We start from the raw sequence: 8203 nt of genomic DNA on the forward strand, positions 1-8203 counted from the left end.
AGCCTGAGCTCTAGAGCTGTGAGCCACAACTATTGAGCCCTAGCACCACAACTACTGAAGCCTGCATGCCTAGAGTCCGTGCTCCACAACAAGAGAAGCCACCACAATGAGAAGCCTGTGCACCGCAACGAAGAGTAGCCCCCACTCGCCGCAACTAGAGAAATCCCGTGCACAGCAACAAAGACCCAACTCAGCCATAAATAAATAAACACACACACACACACACACACACACACAGAAAAATACGGTGGAATCTGCACTGACATTATCCCATTTCTTCTTTCTAACTGAATAAGGATCAGTAGACTGGCTCTTAACGTAAAAAATACTCTAAGAAATGTGTCCACATGGCTTCCCTGATTCCCAGATTTTAGATTTGCTCAAGCACATTTCCTAATTCTCATTAGAATGATAAGTATCTGTTGAAGATCTTTATCTTGTTAGTATTGTTTCCCTTTGCATCTGTTAGGATTACCCTTAGTTGCATATGGGAAACCTCTAATTAAGAGCATCTTAAATAAAATAGAGCCTACTTCTCTCACACATAGAAATCCAGAGTTAAACAGTTCAGGGTTGGTACACAGTTGCTATCTGAAAGTTTTATCTCTCCAAAATTTGTATGTTGAAACCTAATGCACAATATGGTAGTATTAGGAGATAGGGGCTTTGGAAGGTGATTAGGTCAGGAGGGCAGAGCCAACACAAATGGGTTAGTGCCCTTATAAAAGAGGTCCTAAAGAGCTCCCTTGCTCCTTCTGCCATGTGAGGACATGGTGGAAACATGCTGTCTATGAACCAGGATGTGGGCTCTCTCCAGACACTGAATCTGTCAACACACTGTGCTTGGACTTCCCAGCCTCCAGAACAGTAAGAAATAAGAGTTTTGTTGTTTATAAGCCACCCAATCTCTGGTATTTTGTTGTAGCAGCCTAAATAGACTAAGAGTCCCCATTTCTATCTTTCTGCTGCATGATCCTGGCGTATGACTTGCACCTTCAAGGTTATCTCATGGCCCTAGATGTTTTCTGGAGGTCTAGTCACTGTGTCCACATTCCAAGCAGCAGAGAGAAGGGCAAGAAGGACTGAAGGATGAAAAGGTGAGCACGCTCCATTTTAAGGTGTCTTCCCCAAAATCGTGCCTAAAAATCTCCACTTAAATCTCATGGACTAGAACTTAATCACGTAGCCACGCTCAGATTCAAAGGAAGGTAGGAAGGCATCTTGCCGCCCCGAATAAATTCAGAGCTCTATTACTAAGGAAGAAGATGGAGGAAGGAGGAGAAAATAGATATTGGGAGGAAAATAACTGTCTTTACCGTAACCTACCACAAAGATTCCCCATCTTCCAGGGTTTCCTCCCCACTCCCTTCTTTTAAACACATAGAAAAACTGAAAGGATAATGAATAACCTCATACGCACCAACTAGAGTCAATAATTGTTAATAATATTATCATATGTGCATGTTGGGGGGAGAGAGAATATGGTAAAAATACATACATATATGTCAGTGTGTGCACACACATACACAGATGTATGTATCTCACATACGTACTGCTGAACCATTTGCCATGCATTATCCATAGAAACTAAGCAAATACATGAAATGTATGTGTGTGAATATTTGTCCAAACCATATGAAAGTAAGGTATAGACATCATGAAGCTTTGCCTCTAAATATTTCAATATGTATATTCTAAGAATTAGGAGATTCTCCTCTATAAACAATAGCATTCACACATTTAAGAAAATTACAATACCCCAATACTACATAATATCCAGTCCAAATTCAAATTTCTCAGTTGTCCAAAAAATGTCTTTTAACTGATATTTTTCAACCAGAATTTATCAAGGTTCCCTCACTTTATTTGGTTGTTATGCCTTTAGTCTATTTTAACTCATGAGGGCTTTCTAATGGCCATGAAAGTATAAATTATAGCTGTTTGATGTCTATGTTCAGAGCATGCAGTGTGTACATAAGGTCTGTCCATAATGTCTGTCATGGTTAATGAATTTTGAATGTAATGAAACCCTTTCCAAATAAGTTGATTTCTGGAACTTCCCTGGTGGCACGGTGGTTAGGAATCCACCTGGCGATACAGGGGACACGGGTTGGATCCCTGGTCCGGGAAGATCCCACATGCCTCGGAGTAACTAAGCCCAAGCACCACAGCTACTGAGCCTGTGCTCTAGAGCCGGGGAGCCACAACTACTGAAGCCCACGTGCTGCAACTACTGAAGTCCACGTGCCTAGAGCCCATGCTCCGCAACGAGATAAGCCACCACTGTCCACAACTAAAGAAAGACTGAGGGCAGCAACGAAGACCCAACGCAGCCAAAAATGAATTAATTAATTAATTTTTTTAAAAAGTTGATTTCCAGTGTGTCTTTCTTAAAAGGTTATCTTTTATTTTCAATTCTTATACATAAGTAACTCTCAGAAGTAAACTCTTTCCATTTCAAAACCCTCATTGTATAATCATTTCACAAAGTTGACAAGGTCTAATTACCTACACGATACGAGTTGGGAAAATTCTGTCTATGATCGGCTATTAAATAACATTTCTGAGCTAAAGTCTCCTGATCCATGGCCTTGCAATGCACTGGCATTGAAGGACAGTACATGCATTTCAGGTTCCTCCATACACCTGAAATAGACCAACCAGAATATCACAGGAAAGTACAGTGTGACAAGAGCAAAGTAAAAATGTACATCTAGGAAGCCACACACTGTAGCCCATTTCCAACTCCACTTTAATTTTGTTTTTAAGAAATTACTGAACCACTCATGACATTTGATACTTAATAGCTGAAGTACTTACAAAATATAGTCAGTCATCACATTTGTTGTATGATAAAAATAACTGGCAACACTTTGCAGTGTGTTGGGAATTTAATAACATGCAGAACTTTGGCCACAATTTCATCCTCTTAAAATACCTTTAAGAAATCTACAATAGCTGTTTGTCATCTAGCTGTTTGTCTTTTAGAGAATTATGAAATTCTCTAAAACCAGAGTTTAAAAATAACACATGGTTGTGTATTGTAAAGCTAAACGGTGAAATGGTTGCAAACCTTACTCTGAGGATTTAGGATTCTAGGATTATGTCCCTCAAGACATTATAAAATGATAACTAACCAACAGCAAGTGTATAAAATTTACTGACAAGGTATGGAATTCAATTATTATATGCATTCCCAGCCAGTTTCTAGGCAATCATTTGCTTGCAGCCATTCTAAACAATGCTTAAGAATGATCCAAACATCTTATTTAATACTGCCTATAATTTGCTTGTGAGAAGCTGAAGTAAAAGGAGTAGTTAAGGTCAGGCTGGTATACAGAAATCAAAAGCTTAATTCACTTTGGCAAAGTTGACAAAATAAGCATATTCTCTATCACATATATCAGTACATGTGTACTTTTTTTCTAATTCATTAATTTTTATTTTTGGCTGTGTTGGGTCTTCGTTGCTACATGCGGGCTTTTTCCTAGTTGTGGTGAGTTGGTGGCTCCTCTTCGTTGCAGTGCACGGGTTTCTCATTGGCGGTGGCTTCTCTTGTTGCGGAGCACAGGCTCTAGGCGTGCGGGCTTCAGTAGTTGTGGCACGCGGCCTCAGTAGTTGTGGCTCGTGGGTTCTAGAGCACAGGCTCAGTAGTTGTGCATGGGCTTCGTTGCTCCGTGGCATGTGGGAATCTTCCCAGACCAGGGATCGAACCCGTGTCCCTGAACTGGCAGGCGGATTCTTAACCACTGTACCACAAGGGAAGTCCCTACATGTGTACTTTTTTTTTGTTTTTCAGTACGCGGGCCTCTCACTGTTGCGGCCTCTCCCACTGCGGAGCACAGGCTCCGGACGCACAGGCTCAGCGGCCATGGCTCACGGGCCTAGCCACTCTGCGGCATGTGGGATCTTCCCGGACCAGGGTACAAACCCGTGTCCCCTGCATCGGCATGCGGACTCTCAACCACTGCACCACCAGGAAGCCCCGTGTGTACTTTTAAATGCATTTAATCCTAGTTCATTAAAACAGGATTGTAGAGGTAAATATTATTGACAGTCCCAACAGGAAACATATGGATAATTAGAGAAAACTTCAATAAATAGACTATTTACAAGGTGGACAACATGTAGGAAAACCAAAAGGATAAAATAATAACCTGAGCGTCGTTGAGCTTTACTACTCTTGTGTCTGAAGGGGCAAGGGAAGAAAGAGAAGAGTGGAGAGGGCCACCGTAACAGAAGCTTTCCCTTCATTGGAGGCCAACAGCAACCCCCTCCTCCCTGTGACCTCCTGCTGAGGTTCCCTATTGGGCCAAACCAATGGGAAGCCAGAGGACAAGGAAATTCCTTGATGCAGTCCATTTAGGGCAGCCTCCCAGAGCACAAAGCACGATGGAGAAGGTTAAAAAGTGGATCTAGAGTGGGAAATAGAGGATATTTAACACAGTAGATTTTTTTAATGAGATAAACTGAGGTTGATATATCACTTCAGTCCATGGATGAGCTTCAAGTGGTCTAAAAATTAGTGGAAACAGGTGGTTGTAAATCATTATAGTAATAGCCTTGATGAATCACACCTCTCAGTACTTATCACACCTCTCAGTACCCACACTCTTGGGTACCCCCTCCATACTAACTCTAGGCTTGGCCATATGACTTCATATGAAAAATGGAGTGCCAGCATACATGATATAAGCAAAAGCTTAATAGGTAACCTTTTGGAATACTGCCCTGTTACTTCCAGGCCATAAAGAAGCCTGGGATGAAACACCATGTGGAAAGAGACACCCAGCTATCCTAGTTGTGCCAGCTGAGCCCACCCCCAGCAGATTGGTTAACTGAATGCCTCAGCATGAATAAGCCCAGTCAAAACACTGTCCAGTCAACCTACAGAATCTTGAAAAATGATAATTGTTTTTGTTTTAAGGCACTAAGGTTGGGTGGTTTATGACGCAGCAATAGATAACTGAACACAACTTGATTTCTACTGAGGAATGGCTAAACTCCAGGGCCACAGGAATCAATTATGTTCAAATGATATCCTTACAACCCAATTCTCTCTGCCTCTGAGCTCAGCTCTACTCTCTTTCCCTCTGTGTACTGACTTAATTCTCAGATAGGTTCTCCTCTTGTGGTCAAAAGGTGTTTGCAGCACTCCCAGATTTCACATCCTCTATGCTCAATATGCAAAAGGAAAGAGAAAGCTTCTTTTTCCCAACAGTTGGACAAGAGTCAAGTCTACTCTCATTGACTTCAACTGGGTCATTTCCACCTGCAGGCCAGTCACTGAGGCTAGGTGGTTAAGCCAGTCAGGCCCTACTCTAGAGCTGAGAGGGGTGTAACTGCATCCAAATATTAATAATATGAGCTGAGAGTAAATGAAAGATCCACAAAAAAGTAAAAGAACTTGGAAGAAGGGGGATCATTGTGGATGGCAGGTGGCCAAAAGCTGATAAACTTCTAGTACAAATCTTAAATGCATATCTCCATCCTTCACCTTTCTCCCAAATTCTAGGCTTGAATATTCAATTGCATACTTGGAATCTTGTATTGGATGTGTCCAAACATCTCAAACTTTGTCCCAAACTGAACCACCCATGGAACTCGGAGGTGGAGGGGTGCTCCCCTTGCTCTTTATCGTAGCTCCCAAATCTTATTCCTCTTTCCTCCTACAAAAGCCCCATAATCGGGTTTCCCTGGTGGCGCAGTGGTTGAGAGTCCACCTGCCGATGCAGGGGACACAGGTTCGAGCCCTGGTCCGGGAGGATCCCACATGCCGCGGAGCAACTAAGCCCATGCGCCGCGACTACTGAAAAGCATGCGCCTGGAGCCCATGCTCCACAACAACAGAAGCCACTGCAATAAGAAGCCCGCGCACCACAAGGACGAGTAGCCCCCCCTCGCCACAACTAGAGAAAAGCCCGCACGCAGCAATGAAGACCCAACGCAGCCAAAAATAATAAATAAATTAAAGAAGCCCCATAATCTTTGAAGTAGGGCAGTGTATTTTTACACTAGCTCTTTCTCCTTGTTACTGTCATCTTTCAAACACTTGGGTCACATCCCCTCATTCACTGATGACTCTAGCATGTTTTGTAGTCTTTATTCCCACTACTCATCAATTACAGTGTCAACATCCACGGTGATGACCCACCTGACACCTTAGACTCTCAGCTCCCCAACCTCCTTCCCCACAGTGATCATTTCATCCTTCCACCTCAACCACCCACCCCCACAGTAACACTGTTGACCCTGTCTGTACCAACAATTACAGTACCTCCAAAAGCTCAAATTCTAGAATGCTACTTTCTAATCCTCTTTTAATATCTTTTCTAGTTTTCCCACTGCAGCTCTTCTTCAGCTATAATGAAACCTCCAGTCCATGGACACCATCACTTTCTCACTACAGATGATCCTCTTACTCAGTTTATATTTCGTTATTAATTGTTCAAATCATTTCCTTGCAAACACCCTTAACTCTCTCAGTCAGTCCTTTCTTCCTTCATTATCTTGCCTGACAAAGCTTTAGCCCTAGTTATCCCAATTAATCCCACCTACTCCATGCTGGCATCCAAATGTCTGAATATTTCTAGAAATAGAAAGTTCACAGCTTTACTCGCAATAAATGTACGGCCATAAATTTCATGTGCACTCCACACTGCGAACCAATCCTATTTCACTTCCCTGGTCTGTCTGCTTTTCTACTCTGCATACTGATAATTTCACACATCCTTTCTCTTTAAACCTCTTATACTTCCCAATTTTCCATTCTCAGTTGATGACCTTGCCTCGTAGTTATTTGAGAAAATACAAACAATGACTTCCATTATCCGTACCTGTACTTCCTGCTATCAAGCAAGTGACATCTGTTGCTCACCACCAGGGGCAGCAGTCCCAGGATGTCAACCTGCATGGTTTGCAGGTGTCAGGGTCACCGAGAAAGACACAGTTCACACGGCCACTGGATGGAACAACACTTCACTCACAGAGAGAAGAGACGGAGCAAAGATCAGCCTCAGTAATGAGTATCGGTCCCCCATGGCCAGCACATCTTATCCCACAGCCAATGCAGGGAGATGGTCTACACACACCTCTCCTGTGCTGCAGGTAAATGACCTCCTCCTCTCCCCACCAGGTTCAGATATAGCTGGGGTTAGCCAGGTGCCATATCATGCACACACTTTAAGCAGAACAAAGAATTACATATCAAACCCAGAACAGGGAAAGATATTCCCAAACGATTCCACGTGTCCCATGATATGCAGCCATGCAAGGGTCAACAGACTATACATAACTGTCTTTCCCAATAGTCCAGCCCCCAACCCTTGCTCAACCACTGAAATAGCAGATAAAACACATCAAATATGGTAGGAACACCCTCCGCTCCCAAATCTGGAGATGGAACTAGGTCCAGTGGGGCCCCTGAACAATTCACATGGATGCAGTTTACTCGCAGAGGCTCCATGGTATTTTGGGACAGCAGTTCATCAGGGTCACAAGGAGAACCAGACCCAGGAGGGTGATCAGACCTCCTTCAAGGATGGTCCCTAATCAAGAGCCCCAAGGGCCTGGAGTAAGCTAACTGAAGAGTTTTCTGAGAAGAGTCTAGGGGGACTGCAGGTATACAGCCAATAATCATCCTGCCTGAGCATGGATCCTCTCCAGCTCAGTTTTTACCTTTCCTTAATTACTGATATATACACAAGTGTTGGCAATAACACAAATGCCATGGTGTTCTGCCAGCAGATCAAGGCTATTTGGTTGTCCATTACCACCACCAGCTTAGCTAGTGAGTTCAGGGAGCCTTGTCTGTTTTGGAGTGCGTGGAGAGTGTCTGAGTCATTTTGTACCAGCCGAGCTATCACAATGGGAATATGAGATTAGAGTCTTAACCTCTAATTTAGAGGGACCTCTCTCTGTCCAGTAGCATTGGTAGAAGTCTTCTGTAGGGATCTCATCAATTTTTGTTTTGTCTATCCAGGTTTAACAACTGAAGCCATACTGCTGTGGGTCAACCCTGTTCTCTCCTTCATTCCTCCTGTCTTCCCTTGAGTTCCCCTTTTGGCCTCTGGGCATGGCTCCCCATTGTTGGTTTTCTATCTGTTTAGCCCAAATTGTTGGAAACCACTGAAATCATTCTATTGTTTTGATCCCAAACAGGACATTTCAGTGGAGCTTTTCTATTTCTTGTCCCATAGTCATT

The sequence above is a fragment of the Neophocaena asiaeorientalis genome, unplaced genomic scaffold, assembly GCF_003031525.2.
Source record: "Neophocaena asiaeorientalis asiaeorientalis breed wild unplaced genomic scaffold, Neophocaena_asiaeorientalis_V1.1 scaffold248, whole genome shotgun sequence".
Taxonomy (NCBI): domain Eukaryota; kingdom Metazoa; phylum Chordata; class Mammalia; order Artiodactyla; family Phocoenidae; genus Neophocaena; species Neophocaena asiaeorientalis.